We start from the raw sequence: 24,000 nt of genomic DNA on the forward strand, positions 1-24,000 counted from the left end.
ATGAAACCTTATTTCATCATCTAGTGAATATTTCGCGATTGACATTTTGTGTAAGTTTAACCTAAGCAAACTATCATTTTCTGCAATTTTTGTTGTGAAGGAACCCTTAGTTCTCCGTGGCACTTGTTGAATTCTGATCTCCTGTCAACAACTATTAGCGCATTTATTGCTGTGTTGTATCACATAATTGGCCACTCATCATTCTCAGGCTGCAGAAGCACTGAATCATAAGGCACACTGTTCCTCGTGGTTTTATTTCTGTCCATTTGGGCGTTTTATTCATAGTTGTTGATACACCATCCCGAAGAAACGATTCTCATGACGTAGTAGATGCTGCGGTAGTCGTACAAAGAGCACTGTTCATTAACATTGCTAACATGCTACAGACAAATACATCCAATATTCTAGAATTACCCGCCTAAAACTTACCTATTGTTATAAATCCATGAATTTATCCGTTTTTTTTTTCATCACATACTAAAGGTCCCTTCTGTATTGCCCAGTTTTCGGAAAGGCAGATATATTGTTAGGCCAAATGATATCAAGACGAGCCGTAGACATCAAGTGTGACTGGAACAAAGAAATTAGGTCCGACAAACCCATCTTCATCCTGCTTCCAAAAAGTTAGTTTTACATAAAGAAAAGAAGTATCTTTGGTCTTATTTCCATCGGTACCTCTGTCTACCTAGGATGTCAGCAACATTTTCTTCCACTCGTTATAAATGACAAAAATGTGTACTACTGTTATGGTTAGATTTTTGTTTGCTTTGGAGTATACAGATGAATGTTCTGTAATAATATTTATCATTTACTAGAACGTAGAGGTAACAATTTCAATTAACGATAGTAACATGTATACTTGCCCGCCCGGTTGGCCGTGCGGTCTAACGCACGGCTTTCCGGGCAGGAAGGAGCGCCGGATTAGTGTCGAGGTCCGGTGAGCCGGCCAGTCTGTGGATGGTTTTTAGGCGGTTTTCCATTTGCATCAGCGAATGCAGGCTGGTTCCCTTTATTCCGCCTTAGCTACACTATGTCGGCGATTGCTGCGCAAACAAGTTCTCCACGCACGGGTACACCACCATTGCTCTACCACGCAAACATTGGGGGGCTACACTCGTCTGGTGTGAGACGTTCCCTGGGGGGGGGGGGGGGGGGTCCATCGGGGGCCGAACCACACAGTAACCCTGGGTTCGGTGTGGGGCGGCGGAGGGGTGAATTGGACTGCGGTAGTCGTCGTGGAGTTGCGGACCACTGCGGCTGCGGCGGGGACGGAGCCTCTCCGTCGTTTCTAGGTCCCAGGTTAACATAGCATAGCATACGTAACATAACATGCACAATTGAGAATTCCTGTGAAGCCATATGGAGAGTTTACTCAATGTAGGGAATTATTTCCAGATTCGTTCTGTCATTCAAGTCTGAGAGCGAAGTGAAAGCACCTGGCGTTTCATAAACTATTCACAAGATGTAAGAAAATCGATTTTCCTGTCAGAATACAAATTGTTTCTTTTGACAAAATGTATCTTGATGAAGTTGTTAGTGAAGGTCAACTTAATTATCTGGAAATAAACTAGATTATTTCTTCTCACCATCACTCAGACTGATGTTAAATTTCGCTCGGGTATTCAAGTTGGTGACACTGTCCGGACGGTGCAGTATTTTGGATGTCAGATTGTCACACAGCTAAATAACCCACAGCGATTTAAGGTTTGCATGCACAGGCAAATCCTAAAATCGTAAATTCACCTTGACAATTGTTCGTTAGAATGCACCAAGCATATCGATCGATCCTAACTGTACAGCCTTCAGATTTAAGGATATATTATCTAGTGAAGCATGTAAGCACCATTAGTCAGAATGTGAAAATATTTTTTGTGTTATATGCAGAAATAAATCTTTTAAAATAATAAATTTATTGTGTGCGCTTTGTTAGAAAATAAAAATGCTGATAACAGCAAATATTTTCATGAAGGTTTTCTCTCCTGAAATTGGTTGAGTCACACTTCGTTACACCTCACATTTAAATTGTTCATCAAGAATTGTTGCCTGCTTCAGCATATCAAAACTCTATTTTGAGTCCTCTTCTCGTTCACAGTTCTGAACATTCCACTGCTGAGGGTAGATTCTTCTAATTTGCTTCAACAGAATCAGGTAGTTGGAATGTAGAGGTAAATGCAGAAAACAAAAAAGGTATGAAATTTTTTATTTCTGTTTCTGGTGTTTTGTATGAATCAGAGGCTATAAACCGAGCATCAGTACGAATTCATCAAGGTGTAATGACCATCTCATCCACACCGTGTGATTAACTTGCGACAGATGGGAAGTTCTATCAGGTCCAGTCGGCAAAGGGGTAGCAAGAAGATCGAAAGCAGGCGCTGGATCAAGTGCACCTATCAGGAGAGAGGAGAAGCAACAAGCCGCCAACGCCCAGTATTTTTATCGCTGCTGTGGACCGGAGGGCTAGCTCTCCGTATCAGACACTACCGCAGTCGCTCAGTCACTAGCTGAGCCGCTATTCTAGTTGCCGTCTGTCAGTACATTGCGATCAGATTAGAGTACATAGCGGGACTTGTCCTTGAAAAGCAGTGAGGCTTCTGTGGACTATTATGGAAGAGCTTTTACCACAACACAAGGACTCTCTTACGATAAGCAGCTTCCTGTTTAAGTAAATAAAGAACCCTTTTAATACATGTGTGCAGCTGTGTTGTAGAGAGAGCATCCGGCCACCAAACAACATCCTCTCCCTTGATTCCTATGGTAGAAGACTCTACAGTGGCAACGAGGACACAAAAGGAAGTACGCTTATCTATACTTTCGTTTCTTTTTGAAACCCTCTTCACACTGGTTTCTCCATCCACATCATATTTCCAGCTCTACTCTCATGTACACACGCCACATTAATTCTACTGCTCGTCGTCCTACATAGACTGAAGCAGGTTTGCCACAGTTACAGATTTTTCTCTTATCTGTAGTGTAGTACAAGAAGATTTTTCTCTTTTCTGTAGTATAGTACAAGAAGAATATAAAACACGTTTTCAGTTCTGTGGAGTTACGATGGAAAATCAGAGTACCAAAGCTATTGGGATATTGCACTTTTGCGGCACAGTATCGCTCGCATAAATTATAAGAAGGACTCAGTTTTATCTTTACGTTTCTTATTGTTGACTATCAGCAGTAAATATGACCCACCGCGTAGCTTCTGTTGTATAGCGGAGAAATACAAACACACGTTAAATAAATGACAGAAGCTTGTTTATAACAGTGAGCGAAGTGGTCCTTGCTTTCGAGGATTTTAAAATTCCCCTTCTATAGCACTCAGTGCTCTGTTTCGAGCGGCCGGACACGCAGTCTCTACTCACGTGACGTGCAGTGCAGCGGAACTCGCTAGCATTGTGGACCTCCTCCAGCGGTTGTGGTGGTAGTTTATCTTCCTCCTTTAATCACTGAGGCGAGAAGTCATGTTACGTAGATGTTTATGTGACAGATTGCCATTGGTCTGTCATGTGTATTCACTATTCAGTATTCTCGTAAAGTGGAAGTGTTTTGGAGGTGTTTCAATTGTCGGACAGCTTAGCAATCCCCTTCGGAATTGTGGTGTTGGTCGTATTCCACCAGTTGAAATTTACTGTTTGCTTCCTGCTGCAGGACCAGGGTGCAAATGAAGTGGTTTAGCGGTGAGTTCGGTCTTCTTATGCGTTCTTGGTCGGTTGAGGCATCATATCTTGGGAAATTGATCCTGGCTCGCTTTGCGAGATTTCTGCAATGACTTGTGGTTGATGGTTCGGGACATTTAGTGCTTTTCTCGAGTGCAAAGTGACTGGGGCGTCAGTTATTATCACTTCAACGGTCTTGTGTTGAGTGCTATCACTTTTTAAATATATTAATTATTTTTGGGCATCACCCACACAGCCAGTCTTACATCATAAAAAAACATCTATTATCTATTAAATTCATTTAAATTGAACTTACGTAAATAATCTAAGTAAATCAATATATTTACTACATCACAATATCAAAATCTCCTCTTCTTCTATATTATTATTTGACTCTCTGCTGCAAAATAGTATAGGAGCTTGTACACTTTGTGTTTTATGTTGCTAAAACGTTTTAATTTCTGTAGGCAACTTATATCGAGAGGTAGTAATAGTTCCGTAGTTTCTTGAGAAGTTCTGTAACATCTGCAGCAGTTGTGATTAACGTATTCCTCTTTGCCGCGTTCACATGATGAAGAAGTGACCATGTTCGGACGGTGAATATGTTGCTGGAATCTCCAGTGACTGAAGTGAAATCGTGCCATTGTCACTATAAAGTCTCTCTTGTATCTGGAACTTTGGTGCCAAGGACGTTACGGAAGATAAGGCACCACTGCGCTGTAGTGTCTCCCTTTAATTTCATGAAACTATTGGATACTTTCATTCCATGGGCCCCTAATTATAGTCCTTATTGTATGAAGAATATCGTCGGCTGATTCGCCACTGAACCAGTGCATACAGCTTCCTTGGCCAGAGTATCTAATTTATCTACTTTTTCATTTCATTTTATTCAGTTCTGCGCATTCACTTATTACATGATGGTCGTGTTATTTACATGGGGAAACTCCCTCACTGCTTTTATAACCCGATATACTAAAAAACTTGTGACGTGTAGCATCTTAACACAATGAGTGCAGACCGTAAGTCTGGAATAATTATCATTGCTGATCCTTGCACTTCCTTTGTCCATTTAAGTCAGTATAAAATCATATGAGTTCTGCAGTGAGTATGCACGCAACTATCCGGAGCCTAAATTTAGCTCCTCGATTCGTCTTGCCATCCATGAACGCCTTTCCCGTTCCTTTCTTTTGTTCAGACCCATCTGATTAGATCTCTTATGATGATGGCCATGTTGCTAGATTGTCAGTTAAAATTTGATCATTCGGTGAAGATTGGCTGAATGAAAGGCACGCATTTATTTTCAGTTTCTGTAAGGTGTTAGCGTAGGGCTAGCAGAAGCGACTTGTAATATTGAAAGCGCCATCGTATTCACAGAAAGACAAAGTATCGAAGTAAAATTCTGCTAAGGGTGGTAGTTCCCTCTTAATCCAATACCTGCCTGCGTGACACTTTGTAGTGAGATCTCTAATCTCTACCAATAAATAGTCATTTATGAGCTGAAAACTTCTGATCTCTAATCTTTAGCAATAAATTATCATCTATAAATTGAAAACTTTTGAAGAGGGATCTGACTGTGATGTGCTTCCTGTGTATTTCTAATGGAATTTCATTTACATTCACTAGCAAAGCGTTACTTTGTGTCGATCTGAATACTACAGTGCAGACTGTGACAGCCTTATACTGGCACTTGTGTTTCTCAAGTCTGTTTTGCTTTATTGAACCATGGCACATGCATCCGTAATCCATATAATGTCTTATATCAAATTGTTTAAGCAGGTATTTCACGTTGTGAAATCTCATTGAAATCCTGTACTGGTTACCCATATCAGTCGTTATGTGTTTCTCTTAGTGAGTTTATTGTCAGGGAATGAATTCTCCTCGTCATTCGGGAGGTAAGAACCTATCGGTCTCGTTTTAGCATATGTGTACATGTGTGGACTGTGCGAGGACATGTAATTTACGAAACCCATGACGGAGAAAGTTTTAAACTAGGTGGCCGTGTTTCATGAACTTTTCACAATCTCGTTGGACGTGCTTAGTGCACATACTGTCCGTCTCTGAAGCTGTCGTCTTCTTGAGCAGTGTGTCGTTTCAGTATTTTCGTAGTGTTTTGACATTAAACGTTGATTTCTGTCAATTGTTCAAGAGTGGTTGTAAGGAAGATCGTGTTTCGTTATCGCGATTCATCTGCTTAGCTCAGTGTGTTGCTTGAGCTGTTAACCGCAAGAAGCTAGACGTAGAGTGTTTCCGATTATATCGGTGGTAAATTAGCTCTAATGCGCTGACTGCTAGCAAGGCCATAGCCGTATGCTTGTCTTCGACGGTCAGTGTTGATGAGGCTAATGCCTGTCTAGTTCTAAAAGGCCTAACACCCCGGTTAAAAGTGAAAAACCTAGATTACGCTACGGCTACTGTCATTTGATGGAACAAAGAAGAATACTTAAAAATAGAGATGAAAGTGAGTATAAAAGATTACATGCAGAAATACGAAAAGAAACACGGCGAGCAAAAGAAGAATGGTACAAGGAACAATGCTCTGAAATTGAGAGTTATGAAACAAGACATGATAGTTTCAACTTACACAAAAAAGTTAAAGATTTAGCTGGACTTAATAAAAAGAAAAGTACAAGTTTATTGTTAGATAAAAATGACAAAATAATTCCTGATGTTAAAAGTAAACTGGACAGGTGGACAGAATATGTCAAAGAACTATTTGAAGATACAAGAAAAGATCAAAAATTTTATGATAACATGATCGGAGAACGAGGACCAAGCATATCGAAAGAAGAAATATTACATGTTATCAACAAATCAAAGACAGGAAAAGCCCCTGGACCGGATAAGATACCAAATGACATCCTGAAACTCATAGGAATAGACCATATAGATATATTTGTACAATTGTTTAATGATATTTATAATTCGGGAATTATTCCTAGTGATTGGTTGACATCTACCTTTGTTACATTACCCAAAAAGGCTAACGCCAAAACTTGTAATGATCACCGTACAATAAGCTTAATGAGTCACACCTTAAAGATATTTCTAAAAGTTATACACCAACGAATATACAAAAAAGTAGAAGAAGGTATAAGTGAAACACAATTCGGTTTTAGAAGTTCCCTCGGTACAAGAGAAGCATTGTTTGCTTTTAACATATTAGCGCAACGATGTATGGAGGTTAACCAGCCACTATATGTGTGCTTCCTGGATTATAATAAAGCATTTGACAAAGTTCGTCATGATCATCTCATAGAATTGTTAGAAAAGAAAACACTTGATAAGAAAGACATCCGCATTATATATAACCTCTACTACAATCAAACCGCAACCGTGAAGGTAGAAAATGAGTTATCGAATGATATAGAAATAAAGAGGGGTGTGAGACAAGGTTGCGTTCTCTCACCCTTATTGTTTAATATGTATTCAGAAGACATAATCCAGGCAGCTCTATCAGATGAAATAGCTGGCATTAAAGTGAATGGGCTAAACATTAACAATGTTAGGTTTGCTGATGACACTGCACTACTAGCTGGAAACCTCAAAGATCTACAATTACTTCTTGACAAAGTCGCAGAAAAAAGTGAAGAATTTGGCTTGACTCTTAACGTAAGCAAGACTAAGTTCATGGTGATATCTAAAACACACCAACAAGAAAATCTTACAATCAATAGGGAGAGAGTCGATCAAGTACGTAAATTTAAATATCTCGGAACAATTGTAAATGAGGAGATTGAAAGCTCAGAAGAAATTAAATCGAGAATAGGACAGGCCAGAAGTATCTTTAATAAGATGAAAAATGCATTCTGTTCGAGAGACATTTGTTTAAACAAAAAAATGAGGTTGCTAAGATGCTATGTATTCTCAAAATTATTATACGGAATGGAAGCGTGGACATTGAAAAAGAAGGACATGAACAGTTTAGAAGCTTTTGAAATGTGGGCATATAGAAGAATACTTAGAATTAGTTGGGTGTCGAGGATTACTAATCAAGATGTCCTAAGAAGAATGGGAAAGGAAAAAGAATTAATTAAAATTATTAAAGTAAGGAAGCTACAATATTTAGGCCATGTTATTAGGGGAGTAAACTACAAAATATTGCAAATAATACTAGAAGGGAAAATTTGTGGGAAGAGAACGAGGGGTAGAAGACGGACATCCTGGATTGACAATTTAAAAAATTGGTACAACTGTTCAACGTCAGAACTCCTTAGATCAGCCAAATCAAGATCAGAAATTGCCATGATGACAGCCAACCTTCTTAGAGGAGACGGCACATGAAGAAGAAGACTGTCATTTAGCATAAGTGAATTATCAAGCGATATTTGTAAGTTATATAAGATAAACGCTACTGCCTTTGTTGTAAGTGGCTCTGTTATCATTAAAATTAATTAAATCGCTCGAGTGCTCAAAATTAGGCGTCAGATTCTGCATAGTTCATTGAGCGGTCGCTATTGCGTTTATTAATTCGTAGTAGCCCTTACAGATAGGAGGGTGCATAGTAATTCCTAACTCTGTTATCGACCTGGTTTTTCATAAGTAACCCGTGGTTATAGTTGAAATTGTTGTGCCCATTGAACCTGTTGTTTGTATTGTAGTTTACTTTTTATCGGGTCAGAATTTAGTTTTCCTGTAAACATTACTTAATAGGGATCACTGGATGCATTTGTGCTCAAGTCTTTAAATCATTCCTCAAATCTTGTTATTTGTTGAGTGCTTTAAATGTTTTCAACCAGTGGTGACGATAGTTGGAGTTAGAAGGAAGTTAAAAGCGTTCAGTTGATCATATTAGTCACTCTCTCTGCTATAAAATCAAGTCTTTTGTACCTTCCCTTTGTCTTCCACCATCAGCTACTCCACTATTTCCATCGTCACCGATACCAAAGCCGCTCTGGTCGAACTGGATCAGATTTTAGCGTCAGGTGTCGGGTAAACTCTGACGACGCTTGAAGGTCGAAAACTGAAAATGGCGTCCTTATGACAAATTAAACTGAGAGAACAAATAATAGATTGTATTAGCACAACCTACTGTCATAAAAGCAGAGCGCTCTACTTCCCAATCATATTCGTCTGGTACAGCAGGTATATAGTGGAACATTATGTATGGAGAACCTGCTTTAAGATGAGTTTGCAATAACGCTGATCATTATCATGGGATACCCGTTACGAAACACAATTTATTGTACCAGGTGTACTCTGCACGAGGTTGATTGTGTTAAACTTGATTGGTAGACAGCAAAGAGTGATAAGCCATGGGTCTCATTTTTCTGATGAAGGCAATGGTAACAAGTCCTCGGTAGTAAGGTACAAAAAGCTGTTATCTGCAGTACTGCTCCAAATTCAAAGATGGACTATAGAGGTACTTGGGCCAGGGAAAAATCAGTATGTCGTGAACCCGAAAAGTAGTGAGAGGGGCGTTGTTCATACTCTGCCACGCCAGGGAGGATTCCATGGGTAGTCTTACGGAATATAATTCGTGTAGGAAGAGGATCTGTGAACCTTTCAGTTGGCGATTTCGTGTGGTCTACAATAATTTCGGGAAAAATTTATGTTGGATTGCCTGTAATAGACGAATTTGTCATTTAATCTCATTGTCTTGTTTGAGCAGTCATACATTGCCCACCTATATGATACCTGTAATAACCACCGTCGGCAATCGGTATTGCAGACGTAAAAGTCGGTATTACAGACGTAAAAGTAACTACCGTCAATGTTCGTGACTAAGAACTATTGTTGAAGCATACACAATATCTCGGCTTAACGATACAAATTGTGTCGATACATGACACTGAATCGGGATTCGTCAGCTTTGTAAAACCTACTAATAGAAAAATTAAAGTTAACTCTTACCTTGTGTTGACCTCTGCTGCCAAAATGTGAGAAGGAATTACGGATCAAATTCTGTGGTATCGGGTAGAAATCAAGCTCTTAGAAGTCAGTATAAAAAACATAACTTTTTTCAGGGGACTGAAATATGTAGATGGCAGCTTGAGACTGTCAATTACCAATATCGACAGCAGCAAAAAATGTGTTAATGTTTAAGCACTGGTGCGTGTAATATTACTTGAAACTTGTGAATATTAACTTTTTAAATGAAACTTATGATAAAAAAGACTTTGTCCTTCAAACACAAAAATAACAGAGTTTAGATACAGATGAATACGCAGGTATCGCAAAATACGTATTTTATCATGAAGGAAATAAAAGAAAAACAAATTCAAAATGTTTCCATGATTATTGTAGTACATAGGAATCACATACCTCGAATGGATGAAAAATAGTATTACAACATTCACATTCCATGCAGCGTCTTCCATGATTGTCTTCCACACTAAGATCATTCAGACTATGTATTTACAGAAATTCCATGTAATTCACCAGTAATACATCACGATCAGTGAGAGTCTTCACACACGTAACCACAACACTGCTTACAATATCATGAAAGGCAGTTCGTCTCACGAAGAATTCTGTCTCTGTCATCAGTGTTAAATCCTTCATACACCATTAATGCACACAAAAAGAAAGAAATGTACACTAACAACAATAGTCTAAAATTAAAAGTATCAGTATTATATACAAGACATACACTAATCCAATTGTGTACAAAAATGTCTGTGACATAAATACTTGTTTTCACTAACAACATAATCCCAGTCTTTACAACGCCTATTGAAGGCTACAGCGTCTTTCAGTTCAGTACAAACCACATAGTTTTGATTTTTTAAATCGTAAGTGATATCAAACCAGCAACTACCATTAAACTACTCTGCCGAAATTTCCTTTTAGGTGATAGTAACAAGGAGGAACATTAGGTCCCAATTAGAGGTTTTCATATATATATTTCGAGGTTAGCTTTTTCGTTAGAAATGTCAGCATCATTTTACAATCATTAGCGGGAGACCAGTTCAGTTCAGAATTATTCAGATGACGTGTAGTGTTCAGTGACGTTTGAGTACGATCCTCTGTATGTATTATTTTACGATGTCACCTTCAGGAGAATTACTAATCCAGTCAGTTGCGAAAAGAAAACACCAAATTTAAATGATCAAAAATTGACTGTTTAAACAGTGTAGTAGAATGTCTCAACAAAAATTATTTTTAATGTGATTAATCTGGTCTGAACGGCGTATAATGCCCTCAGTTTCCTTCTGCCAATCATTGCCACCTCAAGGGGATCTTGAAACTACATTAAGGAAACATTTGTTGTATTGATGTTAAGGTATGAAATTATAATGTTATGTGTATTGATAGATATTAGTATAGTCTCAGTGAACAATAAACAAAGCAAATTATGCTCCATAATTCATATTTGTCAGCGTCACCACTAGATATTTTTTAAATGTCATTCGTAGATCACAGCATACAAAACAAAGCGTGTAATATTGTATTTCTCCAAGAAACTGAGTTTTATGTGTTTTGAGACTTGTTTATTATATTAAATGGCTTCATTTAAATTGAATCTACTACATATCAGATAACTGAACACGATCCCTCTGCACGAGGACTCGTAAATGAAATAATTAACATATATTACAATTAAAAATGTGTTGACCGTTTGGAGAAGTTGATCTTCACGCCTTCCCAGAGCGGTTCCTGCTCCGTACCATCACGGAATAACTGGTTCGAAGATGATCTCACACAGATCAAACCTGCTTCCCTTTTAAATAAAATCAAATTATTTTCCGCACTCTAGAATATTTTTAATTATAATTTTTAATAGGGCATTTCTACTGCTGCAGGTTTCATTGACAATGTATCAAATCATTCTAATTGTTTGAAACTAAGAGACTATAATTATAACTTGAAAATGCTGCAGCTCTGAAAATGTGCAATGATCTACGATGTAACTAAATATATTGATATGCTCCAGATCCCGGAAAAGTGCTTTTAAAAGAATTCAGTCCTTTGCCATTAATAAGCTCTGTGAAACCTTCCCTATAACTTTATCAACTTGTTCGCTTCTTATCCGTGTCTGTCACTTAATGTTCATATAGGCCTATTGCTATTGTATGCGCCCCGTGTATTCGAAATACTTAAACCATCACTCAACACAGCCTGAACTTTCTTATTCCACTAATTACCCACAGGGCGATGTAATTGCCTATTGTATCAAGTACTGAGAGGAAACTTTAGTAAGTACTGTGTGTCTCTTTAGCAAACTACCTTGTAACACATTTCCTCAGTGCATTCTTCCTTCATTTAGAGCTTGATTATCTTAGCACTGTGTTTCGTTTCTGTTATGGGGTAGATACTGCTGGAGAAGATGGGAATGGCTCGTACTCTGACTCAACTAGTATTATACATAACTCATCAAGAACATATTTAGTTGATGAAACAGCAGGTAATCCAACTTTCTAAACAAAACAAGCTGTTCGTCAAATACTTAGCAATGAGAAATCGAGGAATAGCGAAAGGTCAGCAATAGGTTGTCACTGAATTACATTGCGAATAAGAGAGTAAACTAGAAGCGCTACAATGAACTGCGTTAGATCTACATGTCAGCTCCAATATTACGAGGACTTAGGGATAAAGAAATAAGAAATTATAAAATTATACTTACATGAAATAAACTACGATCTAAAAATTACAACGAAGGCCATCACTGTGATATGAGTATTTGATTAGGAAGGAGAAAGACTGCTGATAAAAATGAGCTCTAATATTAATCCAATAATAAGAAAATGAGGGCGACGACCAACGTTTTGGAAAAATGGGATAGCCCTTCGTATGTGAAAAAAATTTCTAAAGACAGCTGTTGGAAAGACAGAGCTGCCGGCTGAAGTGACAGAAATAGCAAGTAATTAAGCTCCCACACTGTACACACCTGTTGAGGAATTCAGGCTTATTTTAACATTCAAATTGTTATTGTATGTACCTACAAGATGGCGTTACTGCTAATAAGTTTTTCTTCCGTGCTTTCAGGTAAACTTTTCGCTTGTTAAGCATAATAAGAATATTTATCTAACGTACACTTTGTCAGTTTAACATTTTAATTTTACCTTCTGCAGTAAGTAAGGCAGCAGTGCGTGGTAGGAAAATGTGTTAAAAGTGAAGATATTACTTCTTCAATGTATTACTTGCTACACCAGATTCTTGAGGCATCAGCAGATCGTCAGCAAAGAGAAAAAAAATTACGATCGCCAGGGATAATGAGTGGAGGATCCTTATCTTTGGCTGTGAAAATAGTACCACCACTTGTTTACACCAAACATTTATTAAATATGGGAATCGTATGGAGATACTCAGTAAATTGCTCATACTCCGACATTTCTTCACCAGGATACGGTTAATATTGGACACCTATGAGCAGACTGAAAATATCTTTGCTGACGCTGTGCTACAGAAGAATGCTGAAACTTAGATGAGTGGGTAGAGTAACTTATAAAGAGAAATGAATCGAGCTGGTAAAATAACAAATTTATGGAACAACTTGGCTTAAAGAAGAAATGAATTGATACGACACAGGTTCAGGCGTCAAGGAATCGTCACTCTGGTAACGAAAGGGTGGTAGTAAATGCAGCCAGGAAGTTCGAATGAATGTAGGTTGCTGTAGATATTCAGTGTTCCGTCTTACACTTTCGCGATAAAATGTCGCCTAACGAAAGAAAAGAAGATAGGACTGACTATCGTGAAGAGTCGCTTGAAACCAGTCTTTGGACTGAAGACCACATAAAAGAAAATTTTAGAGCCGTTACGAGTCTAAGAGGAGACAGAAGAACAATATTATACGAACTGAACGATTTTTAAATTTTTATCGTTAGTCTTTTCTAAATTTTAGACATATTTCTCCATTTTAATTATTATTATTTTCAGAAATGTTTTCTAATTCTACATTTAAGGGAGAAGAGCAGAAGATCACAGCGTGAACACCAAGTGAAATTTAATCGGTACTGCAACGGTTTTATCTGGCAGTACGTGTACGTAAATAGAATACCTTACTATGTTTCATAAATGATTGAGTCGCATTCAGTAGCTAACGAAATGAGAAATAAAGAAAAATGGAAAATGAGGGCTTAGTCTCTCCCTGCCCATGATGTCGTTAGGAACAAACATAAGTACAGATTTGACAAGAAGTTCCGTATATTATCCGTGATGTTTCCACACTCGTCGTAAATTATTGAGGAAAACTGCGGAAAACCTGCAGTTGGATCAACCGCAATGCAAAATTGGTGTTTTAACTGTTGCCCCACCTCGATGACTTTGAAATAGGGGCTGAAGTTGTACAAAACAAGTTAGTATTTCGAGCGGTACCTAATAGGCAATCGGCTCGTAATTAAGTCAAAGACGTTTTCGTCAGTTAAAAATCGCATGACGAAAGGGAAACGCACACTGTGGTATTTCTCTTTTCAAGAGCTGAGTCAATGTCGTCCTTACTAAGAGTAGCCATGCCGCCTTTGTACAAAATCACTTGCCAAAATCCCTTTCTTTTTTATATACTGGAGCGTTAACGACCTATTAAAGAATATCAATTATAGCTCCATTTTACATCTAGTTTACTTACTGGAATGGCTAGAAATGTTCTTGTGTAATCATGTTCACACAAAGTACTACATCATACACAAATGTCCCAAGTTTAAGGTTCCAGATAATGCAGCCTATATTGTTTGCAAACATAAACTCTGTACCACATTGCCGTAAGACACAATTAATGTATTTAGGTTGCCCATCTATTGGTATTCGTTGTAATATTTCCTATTTTTTCTACTTCCAGGAAAATTCGGCTTATTTTGTAAACAGTCGCAGAGCAGCCTTATTCCTTCCATCATCTTTCTCCGCATTATGGTGGTAGCAGTTGTAAAAGACAGAACCACCAAAAGTTCCCGACTGGAATATACGCATGTTCTACGTCATCCACTCCCTCTCTTTTCCCCTCTTCTGTCTCCTGCTCCCACCCCCTCTCTCCCCCTGTATCGCGACTGTCGGTTTCTCCTATCGTCAATATTGCCTCAACGTTCGCTTTACTGGAGGACACTTCTTCCACGCGAAGAGACTAAGCTTGCAGCTATAGCGGCAGAGGGAAACGGAAATGAAGAGGAGAAAGGGTCAAGGCAAAGAAATTGGAATGGCGTGTAGCCCTAAGGGAAACAGAGATGTTTTCCCTCTACTGAGCTGACACCTCCGTGATTCGGCTGACGTCCAGTATTGTCTCAGTTGTGCTGCTATCGACGCTGGGGGCTGTTACGGCAGAGTCGCTCGCTGTTTCCCGCAGTTTGGCTGCAAACCGTCTTAGGGCATGAAGGCCCTAAAAAACTTCACTTATACCTTATATAAGTACGCATACGGAAATGAGCCCTTCCTGGATGCTAGTACAGATAAAAAGGGAACTTTAGCGGTAAAGTGCCGAGTCTCGACAAAAAAGAAGAAAACCTCCGCTGCGCATACGACACGCAAACGTTCTGAGCAATTTGACTACGCTAGCGCTAACGACAGTTTCAAAGAGATCTCTGAATTACAACTCATGCGACTCCTCCGTACTGTAACCCAGACTGCTACGTTCCGCTAGACGTTTAATACCTACGGCTACCACAACAAAAGTTTACCATAACTAATTTGATCCCTTCTCTTTAAGTACAAGAACACAAATGAAGGTAATGAATGAAGGTCATCACTTCTGCTCAAGAAACTCGGCAGAAAAGAACATTCTCCGGCTTTTTCCCAGTTTTCTCTTCCGATCACAGCAAAGCTTCGGCCTTCTCCAGATATATAGAGAAATAATAGGCGGTCAAAGGATATCCCAACTCAATAATCGGTCTACTATACGGAAAGAAGGATATCTGGTAAGGGATAGGACGCTTATTGCGCACCAAAAGTCTGAGGAACAATGAAACTTCACCCGCTGTATGTGTGACAGTCGTTGTTGACTGTGTGTGCTGGCATCCAAGGCCTTTGTCTTTACCTCATTCATTTTTTGTACAAGTTTCACTCTATCTGTACCACGACTTGTATCACTGTGAGCCCCTTTTCGTTGAAAACGTGTTTATTTAAACCACCTAGTTTTACGAAACAACAGAAGATAAGAATGGACGTTATTACTGTATTATATTATCGTTTATATTAGTTCGATAGAAATACGTGTACTCCGAAAATGAGAAGCCTGTCGTACACATGAAAGTAGTATGAATAATCAAGACCTTGTTGTTCCGAATCAGCTCCATCTTCCCTTGATGAGAAAATACCGTATCTGTCGGCAATCTTTCTTTAATGACTCAGTTTTGTTGTAATCGTATCTTCGTAGTAATCTAATAAGAACTGACATTCACAGAATGAACGTAAATACATTGTAGCTGACAAGGAGGAAATAATGAGTATTTTTTTACACAACGGCAGTGTTTTATTCCAGAACAAATAATTTCATTTGGGGGTACCTTGCGGGAAGTAACTAACTGCTAAGTGAAAAGAAGGGGAGAAAACAATAAATTGAATTAGTTATCACAAAGAGTTAGCCGGTGGAAAAATACCTCTCACAGCATTGTAGGAGCTAGTGATAGAATCGGCAGATCTCATGATGGGCTTAAAGACTACGTGTTGCCTCTGATATCCGTTTTCGACAGATAAAGGGACGAGCTCTGCCCTATTTTTTGACAGTAATTATGTAATTCGGTCAACACAAGAGAAGTCGTTACTACAGACATTCTGAGATCATAAAATTATTTTAAATGAATTACAGGCTCGCTCGTAATACGCTAGTTTGTATATAGGGCTAAATCCGATAGTCCTCACATTCTCCAATTTCGTGATCAACTCCTTCATCCGTGGAAGATAGTGTTATAGTTTTTAAGCTGCGGAAGTCCGCATTTGTGAGTTAATTTTCAGCACGTTTAGGCTGACGAAGTCTTTGACCGATGAAGTCTTTAACTGATGAAAAGCTCGCCTGTCGGAAGCTGAAGACAGGTCGAAAGTAAAAACGCCGCCACATTATTGTGTTGTCAGTACGACGTCCAAGACAAAATGGGCTCCACTCCGAAAGCAACACGTTGTGGTCTTACTGTTTCTCGCTCGCCGCACTGTCCATCACGTGATGGACCTGGTAAGTTCTAACACCCTTCAGTTGTTTGTTGTTGCCCCAAAGTACACAGGTGTCTTTTCCTCATTCTCTGAGACTGAAACCTCCGAATGTCAGACAGTCAAATCGATACCAAACGTTGTATGTCGACACAGTATCAATCAAAACTCCGATATAGTTTTTTTGCTATGTGCTGTCGTCCAGATGAGTAAAATAGTAAGTAATGAGCAACACCTATGTAGCATATAAAAAGGATAACTGTAAGAGCCTGTCACATACAACGTCCTCAGGTAAGTCGGTAGCACGTAAATTAGTTCCATCAAGCGTCTTGGGTTCGAGCCTTGACCGCACCAGACTGTGTACTGTGGTACGTGTGAAACTTTTCCATTGTGCAATGTGTTCCTCGGAGCTTATAGCGATCTTCTATTGGCAGTCCGTTCGTTTACTTGAAAGCAGCATACCTGTAGAGTATATTTGTATTTTCATAGAATAAACATAAACAATTGGAATGGAAGACTGAAGAAAAATTACATCACATGAGCAGAAGCATTAAGAGCAGTAATAACAACAATAACAGCAACAACAATACTACAAGTAAGAGACTCATTAATTGTTTGTTTATTGTTCTGTTCCGAATGGGTGTGTTCATTCTGTGAAACTAAAAATGTAGTGTATTCGAGTGCTGCTTTCAAATAAACGTAGTAAAAGTGTACTGCTAATAGAACATTGCTATGAACTCCGAACAGTTCTTGTACACGTCACGAACAGTTGTTCCACTTAAAAGATTTACACATACTATAGTACAAAATCTAGCACGACCAGGACTCGAATGAGGGGCCGTTGATACGACAAACTAATGCTCTACCGACATACTCCTGGGAGCTGTAAGCCACAACCGCTCACAGTGCTGTTCTTTTTTTTGCTCCATAGGTTAGGTGTTACGTACTGCGTAAATGCACGGAATTGTATAGCAGAAGTCTATATTCGTACTTTTTAATTTGAGAAGCCTCGTTAAATGTTTTACTAGATGCTCTCAAACATTAGTATTCCAGCAAAGAAGTGTACTGTTTTGGAGTTGATAACAAAGCGGCGATCCACGTGAGACGTCTCTAATTCTGATGCTAATCACAAGTACCTTTAATTTAAACACTGGAGGCAGTTGTATACATTTTGTGGAAAATTACTGATCATCGGAATAAATTTTATCTAGCGCTTTACGCAACAACTGAGTACTAAACTTTCATGTTGTCCTTCTGTACCTAAGTCCAAACATTTGAAAGTTTATCTCGTTTCACGCGTCGTGGCGTTACTGCCAACAACGGAACTGGTATCCAGTAATACCAAGGGAAAGAGAGTTAAGTATAGGGAATATTTGCTTGAAAAGACATTATAGATGGTGAATCTGAACCGAAGATGTGTTTTATGATTGATGGAGCCTAGTTTCACACTCCGCTCCTTGTAAGAGGTGAAATAGTCTCCTCTGGACCATCGAAAGCATTGTCATTGTGCAGCAAATTCTTCTGCGCACTAAAAATAGAATCGGAGACTGGTGTTCCGTTTGTGGTAGCCGAATTGTCAGCACGGTGATCCTTGCAAACGCTGTATAATAAGACGCTTATCTTCAGACTTTCGACAACTTCCCTCCTTCACCTGAAGAAACGTTAAAGGCTTGCTAATGTCACACGTCTCGTTAATTGGTCTTTTGAATTATGAAACGTTCACAGTAGAATACACAATTATCAAAGGTTTGTGGCCACCTTCTCCGCCGGGTTTGTCTGGGTAGGATTTTTATCTATGGCGACGTTACAAAGGAAAAGTGTACGAAAATAATCCTAGAACGCTCGGCTAACTGAAGCAAACGTCCGCTTCTATGGTACAGTCCGGCGTAAAGAGGAGTGGATTGTGACTACATGAGGACAAAAACGCACAGTGGTGCACAGGCCGATTTTCAGCCTAGTTGTCTCTAAATTATATTTTTTGCCTCCAACGTACCAAGATTCACATCGATACGTAATATTAAATACATGTTACCAACTACGATGAAGTACAGCAAAGATTTATTTTACTCTCTGTGTGTTTTTATGTCTCCCTCTTTCTGAAGGCAGAAACCATACCAGACAAGTTCAGTTCCAGTTTATAGTTACGACCGGGCAGACGGTCTTTTGTAACTAGCATTGCCAATAACTAATACCCGCCATTACAAGAAGCATAACTTACACGAAAATAATGTGACGTACTTTACAATAATACATACGAAGATGCTGTGAAACAGTGCATACTCGGAACGTTTACAAACTGTCAGTTTGAAATTAATCACCAGTAATTAAGGTCATTGAAACATATATCTCATGTCTTGGTTCTTTATTAATTCAGAACATATTGTAAATACCCAGAATCCCACCTACTGAAGACCGACGTAAACAGTAAATATTTGTGATAATAATATGGCGACACCGTTGTTAATCATAAACAAAAAAAAGTTATATGGTACTAAAGCCAAAGGCATTCAACCATAGGAAATAAAATATGAAATAAATTATATTTTTCAGTTTCTGTCACTGTTCCATTTAAAAATCTCTTGTGCTCACTATTATCCGACTGCATTTTCCACTCTCAAGCCATAGACTACAAACACACTGCTATTTAAAATATTTTACATTCCAGAAAATTGGACAACACTCTTTAGTGTAATGAACATTACATTCCCTTTCACCAATGGACACATAGACAATAGCCACAACTGGTGTTTCTGCCTGGACAGAATAGCATGCTTCTTCAGGATTCAGTAACTTCACAAAGAAAACAAATGTAAGGGAGCTCCAAAAGTGTACTGAAGGTCCATGTTGTGAATATGTGGAAGTACACTAGAGGCCGCTAGTGGCTATATATGATGCACTTACGCGCATCGAAGCCTTACATGTTTCATGCTTTTACAGTGGTAATCATCCAATATTCATTAAATAGTATAAATTTGATGGTACCTAATACAATACGCTAAACAATTATAACGTAATAATTAAAAGTGTCAAAAGTCAGGAAGCACTAAAAGTCAGACGCCATATCGTGATCAAAACGTAAGTATAAAACACAAAAAAATGAATATGTCACTTAGTCATTAAGGAATAGACTGATTTGTTACAATGCGCCACGCTAGTGGCACATTACGCTTTTGTGCATGGGATAACAGAAGTACATTTACTATTAAATATTTTTTAATTTTAAATAATTGCGACACAGAAAACTGTAATATAAAGCTGTACTATCTATTTCTTATATTCACCATAAATTAAACATATGCAGCCACGAAAGTGTAGCTTGAACTAAATTTCGTTTTTGAAAAGGGCAAAGTAACCATTCGCAGTCTGAATATAAATCCATAGACGACTTTACCCTTTTCAAAAAAGAAATTAACTAATCTACACTTTTGTGAATGGATCTGATACGGGTATGGTGAACTATTACCCTTCTATACATGAAATGAACTATGCGTTTTTACATTGTAATTTTTTATACAGCAGTTTTTTAAATTTTATTTATTTTTTAATAATGAATGTAAGTCTATTATCCTGTACACAAAAATAACGTGCCGTTAGCACGGTGTATTGTAACACGTTTGTATGTTCATTACTGACTATATGCCATATTTATATTTTTATATTTTAGAAATAGGTTTTGATCACAACTTACAGCCACCTAAAATGTTTCATCACATTATGAAACTGGACTTTCAATAATTCCTGATATTTGACAGTTTTCATTGTTACATTGTAACTGTTTAGCAGATTGCATTTGGTCTCGTCAAATTTATACCTGGATTAATACTATTTAATGAATAGCAGAGCATGAAGAATGCAGAGCTGTGCAGCGTGCAAGAATATCACGTATAATCACTAGTGACCTCTAACGAATTTACTACGACACGATGACGACGTGGATCTTCCTATCTTTGAGATTTTACTGGATCCTGAATAAGTATTACTGTTCTGTCTACGCAACAACAACAGTTGGGGCTCTTGTACGTGTGAGCACTGCAGAAATGTACGTTAACATTCACGACGGAGGTATGTAACGTTAATTATACTAATGAGAGTCGTCTAATGTTATGAAATGTACCAATTTAAGAAAAATTTGGAAAAGGAATTAAAGTTCGGGGAGAAGAATTAAAAACTCGGAAGTTTGCCGATGAAATTGTAATTCTGCCAGAGTTAGTAAAGGACATGGAAGGGCTGTTGAAAGGAATGGACAATGTATTGAAGATGGATGTAAGATTAACATCAACAAAAGCAAGACAGCGATATTGAAAGGTAGCTGAATTGAATAAGGTGGTGCTGAGGGAATTTGATTAGGAAACGAGACACTTAAAGCTGTAGATGAGTATAACTATTTGGGCAGTAAAATAAAAGACGATGGCCGAAGCAGAGAGGATATAAAATGTATAGCTGCAAGGGCAAGGCAAGCGTTTCTGATGAGAACCAATTTGTGGATATCGAGTATAGATTTAAGTTCAAAAATGGTTCAAATGGCTCTGAGCACTATGGAACTCAACTTCTCAGGTCCCTAGAACTTAGAACTAGTTAAACGTAACTAACCTAAGGGCATCACACACATCCATGCCCGAGGCAGGATTCGAACCTGCGACCGTAGTGGTCTCGCGGTTCCAGACTGCAGCACCTAGAACCGCACGGCCAATTCGGCCGGCTAGATTTAAGTGTCAGGAAATCTTACGTAAAATAATTTACGTTGTGTGTAGCCATGTATGGAAGTGAAATATGGACGATAAGCAGCTTAGATGAGAAGAGAATAGAAGCTTTTGAAATGCAGTGCTACGGAAGAGCGCTGAAGATTGGATGAATAGATATAACTGGTACAGAGTAGAATTGGAGAGAAATAATATTTGTGGCACAACCGGGATAGAAGAAGGGATCGTTTGATAGTACACATTCTGAAACATCAAGGGTACCAATTTAATATTGTAGAGAAGTGTGAGGGGTAAAAATCCTAGAGGGAGAACAACAGACGAGTACAGTAAGCAGATTCAGAAAGACGTAAGTTGTAGTAGTTATCCAGAGATGAAGAGAATTTCACAGGATAGAGTAAAATGGAGAGTTGCATCAAAGCAGTATTCGGACTGCAGACCAAAATAACAACAAGTTTTTTTTTTAAAAGATTACATTAGCAGCTTAGTCCGATACCACTCACATAAGCTAAAGATTTTTGAACGTACCTATGACAGAAATTTAACAAATAAAATTTTAAACTGTTAAATGAAACAAAAAGAGACGTAATGAGATACTACGTACGCATAATTTTTAAAATTGTTTTCTGGCTTTATGAAAAATTGTAGCTTTCTGTGACTGTCTCTGCATATTAAACGGCGAGAGGCCCCTGACATCGTGGACGTACTGTATACGTGATTTCAGCAAAATTAACACTTGGTGGTATTCTTTGCCGGCTACGTCTAATACAAATGCTGAATACAAGTGGCCACCACACCACACAGCAGACCCGAGCCCAGAAACGGCGCGGGCGTCCTCCAGTGCTCCCGTGGGGAGCCGACACGGGCGCGGCCAGAGATTGCGGCCCAACTTTGCGCATAATGGCGTGTACCAGCGGACTCACCTGCTCCGCAACGACGATATTAGCGAAGCTCCCCAAACACCAGCCGCGCCGCACCGACCACGAGAATGCCTGCTCACGGAAACACTTGGGCTAAGCTTAAGTACTCCCTGCGAGATGTTAGCGATAATCTCCCCCCTCGCCCCTTACGCGCCAGTAAGTTATGGGAGCTCAGCATCGGCGTACGATCTCTTAGCATTCCCTGAAGTGAAAAAATAAATACATTAGCACGTATCATGACTGATACCTAGGTAACGTGAGTATGAAAAAGGAGGTATGTTCAAGTATTGGTGCTCAAAAGACTTACTATTTTTTCAATGGAATGGAATATTTTGGAACTAACGGAAGACCTGCAATGTCTCATCAGCATGATTTTCGGGAATCTTTGGTGTGTAGGGTCATCGGAAGGATAGAAAGTGATCAATGTTAGCAGGATGTTGCTGCTCCATGATGACAAATTCGTTTATAGAAAACAGTGTGTGCTGTATATATGCAGGTCATCCACTACATCTGTGAGAGAACATTATTGTCTCTGAACACTATGTGTGGGCGTGAACCGGATATGCAATACATATTCACCTGCAGTGAGCTGTGGCAACCTAACAGGATGTCCACGCACAACACATTCTGCCAGCATATATATGTGTTTGAAAGGCTTTGTGACTTACGTCTAAGGGTGAAAGAGCAGTCTAAGGATGCAGAACAGCTTTTGTTAGAGGCAAAATGTTCGCTAACGCTTACCTGCCACTCTAAAAGCTATTTAGTCTGGTTTTGTCCTTAGCAAAGTTCATATGCGATGTATGTTGCCTATCATACAGTAATCTGCTCGGGGTGAAAGATAAAATTTAAGTGCCTGATTTACTTCAGAAATATCTTTTTCTTAGTGTAGGCTCTCGCTCTTATGGTTGTCTTGTTGAAAATCACTTTATCACTTTAGTGAGTTAGGTATTATGCAGCACACCTGTTCAGTACATTCAGCTAGTTCGATGAAATCTCGTCGTCCTAGGACCGGCGAATGCTAAACGTCGTTTGACGCCACTGGAAATCGTCAGTGAACATCTCGTCTGTAACACAAGTTGTTCCCTATGACGTGATCCATCACCCATAGGCTGTTGTTGCAGAGACTGTTTCAAACCATATAGAGGGTGAAAATATTTTAAACCGACAAAGTTTGGGAGGTTGCTCGGGCCACCAAAACAAGCTATTTTCTCTGTTGTCATAATTATCTGTGAGCATTAAATAATGCGGTAGAGGGCGTAATCTCTCTCAGCACTCGTACAATTGCGCATAACATGAGGACGAATCAAACAAATATAGGAAACGTCCTTCATGAACAATTGTTAACCCATTCCACTCACAGCGGTGCCCATTCTGGAACCAGATGATTATTCACTCGGAGCACAGTTTTCGCTGTGGTATTTGGAACAGTATCAGATGCATCCTACACTTTCACCCTCTGTGCTGTTTGCAGATGAAACAACGTTCAAGAGTAATGGAGTCTTTAACATCCACAGTTTACATGTCTTGAGTGAGGTTAATCCGCATGCCACATTTACTCGCGCACATCAGTTGCGGTTCTACGTGGGTGTGAGAGCCAATGTAGTTGCCGAATTATTAACTAGGCCATATCTCCTACCTCGGCCATTAAATGACAGACATTATAATAATTTCCTCGCCAGAGCATTGCCAGAGTTGCTGGATAACGTGGTACTCGGTACAAGACAGCGC

This window comes from Schistocerca serialis, chromosome 9 (genome assembly GCF_023864345.2).
Source record: "Schistocerca serialis cubense isolate TAMUIC-IGC-003099 chromosome 9, iqSchSeri2.2, whole genome shotgun sequence".
Classification (NCBI taxonomy): domain Eukaryota; kingdom Metazoa; phylum Arthropoda; class Insecta; order Orthoptera; family Acrididae; genus Schistocerca; species Schistocerca serialis.